The sequence below is a fragment of the Rhagoletis pomonella genome, unplaced genomic scaffold (genome assembly GCF_013731165.1).
Source record: "Rhagoletis pomonella isolate Grant_MI unplaced genomic scaffold, Rhpom_1.0 Rhpom_scaffold_00175, whole genome shotgun sequence".
Taxonomy (NCBI): domain Eukaryota; kingdom Metazoa; phylum Arthropoda; class Insecta; order Diptera; family Tephritidae; genus Rhagoletis; species Rhagoletis pomonella.
In genome coordinates this window covers 122,724-124,972 of record NW_023458729.1, presented here as the reverse complement: position 1 = coordinate 124,972, position 2,249 = coordinate 122,724, and the positions used below count along the sequence as shown (strand labels likewise).

The following is a 2,249-nucleotide window of genomic DNA, read 5'->3' as shown; positions in this document are numbered from 1 at the left end:
TCACTTGTGACATTTGCACATAATCTTATAGTAATAGTTTGCATTATTACTTATGGCCAAGCAAAATTTGACAGCTTAAATCGTGGTTGTAATTGATACCACAAACCACTTTCATATGTAATGTTTTATTGTATACAAGTGCAACGTTCACGAAGGGTACCAGTTTATTCACATAGGCGTTTTACGAAAGACTAAAGAAGCGAACCTACACAACTATTAATACTGATTAGCAAAGAGTCAGAAAAAGAGCTATGATAAATTTCTTGGTAGACGGAGTGAATATAAATCTTTGTTTGGGTATAAAATACTTACTGTGACCTCTATATTACTACTCTCAGTGCTAAAGGGTTAAACCCAATAAATATTTGTAAGCATTGGCGCACCCAAAAAAAAAATTACGCAAATATACACATAAATTAATAAATATGTATTGCCTTGAAAGACGAAAAGTTTGAATATTTTATATAAAAACTATAAAAGAATCACCAGCAATTCTATATCAGGCATTTCAATACAAAATACAGAATTTTCTTTATAAAAACCTATAAAAATATTTTCGAATCGAATCTCAAAACATGCCTGATAATTCGGTATTTGTCTTTATGAAATTATATGAAGGCTTTTTATTTTATGTTTGTAGGCTAGTCTGATCTTTTCAGTTCTGGTGCGAATAAAACTACTTTATTCCACTTTTCACTCGACGTTTCGCTAAAACTTTTTTAGCATCCTCAGGGGTAGTGTTTATTTTATCTGTTACAACAAATATACAAAAATACAAAAAAACACACACATTAAGTATTAACCGAAAAAACAAAAATGTATACATATATAACAACAAATTGAATTTAATGACAAACCAACTTACATTGTTTAGATATTCAAACATATATATGTATATGTATAAATACTTAATCACTAAAAAAGAAAATATATCCATACCACTTGATGTGGTAGTTTTGTCAGTACTGAAAATTTCATTTTTGTAAACAAGTTATGTATGCGGCCGCAATGTTGTCTGTATCTTCCTTCTTATTAATTGTCATTTCTCGTTTTTGCGTAATTCTAAGGTTCTCTATCGTGTATTGTGTATCGAATCTGTTTTCTTCTTTCTTTGTCAATAATATTTGTATTCGCGAAATCAGCTGTGTGTCCACTTGTTAAAATGTGCTGTGATAATGCTGTACTGCTTTTCCGTTTCCTAGTGATGTGCTGAGTCAATACTTTAAAGTATTGGTCGATATTCGGTACCGATTTAAAAAGTATCCAATACTCTCGATACTCGGTACCGAAACATTTAGGTTTCGAATAAAAGCGCACATAGGCCAAAAATATGGAAAAAACGGTCCAGGGGAGACTCGCCTATAAAAACCCGAATGTAGGAGCCAATAGAGCTTTTAATACGGATTCAAATGAAAGATGTATATATGTCGGTTCGAGGCCATAATGCAGAGAAACTCTTACTTGTTTGAAACATTTTTGTTCCAGCTGAATCGGACGATATCATTTTTGTAGGCCTGGGGGCAGATTCTGTAACCTGTTAGCGACAATTTTCGAATCGGCATCGGTTTTGTTGACGTATGATATGAAATATTTTTACGTCAACAAGTGCGATATCGATCCGAAACTTGTCGCTAACTGGTTACAGAATCTCACCCCTGAAAGGCTTCTTCATCCGTAAAAGCATTTTTCTTGAACCTTAGATCAACTAAGATTAAAACTGATAAAATAATATTTCTCTGTTGCGATAAGTTCAAGAGTTTTAGCCGATATCATATAAATTAGTAATTAAAGTTTTTTCTAAACTTGAAATGCATATAATGGCGAAGGTTTAAAGTAAAGAATCGGTATCGGGTACCGAAAAGGCAGTATTGGGTACCGAAATCTTTTTTAAGTATTGGGTACCGAGTATTGGGTACCAAAAATTCAGCACATCACTACCGTTTCCTTATGTCCGCTTCATGTTCGCCTAATCGAACACCTAAAGGCCGCTTCGTTGTCCCAATGTACACCTTTCCACATGTTTATGTTTCCTTCCCTTTGCATTTAATTTCGGAGACTACGTTGTTTTGTTGGTGGACCTCCACTGGACATTTTGTTTTTGTATATATTCTCGAAAGTGTGCAATTAGATTTGTATGCAAGTGCTGTGTTTTGTGTTTTTGTTATGTTATGATCAAAATTATCGGTAAGATTGGGAATGTATGTAACACTGAAGAATTTCTTTGCGCTTTTTGTTGTTTCTGAGTCCGA

General features: G+C 33.4%; 1 long non-coding RNA gene across 1 annotated transcript; it reads right to left on the bottom strand.

The window, feature by feature from the left end:
- Positions 1-621: 621 nt before the first annotated feature.
- LOC118750234 lies at positions 622-1,196 on the bottom strand. The gene is made up of 2 exons (XR_004994366.1): positions 866-1,196; positions 622-750 (listed from the first exon to the last, which is right to left on the bottom strand). It is a non-coding gene; the product is annotated as an uncharacterized LOC118750234 (long non-coding RNA).
- Between the last annotated feature and the right edge of the window lie 1,053 nt (positions 1,197-2,249).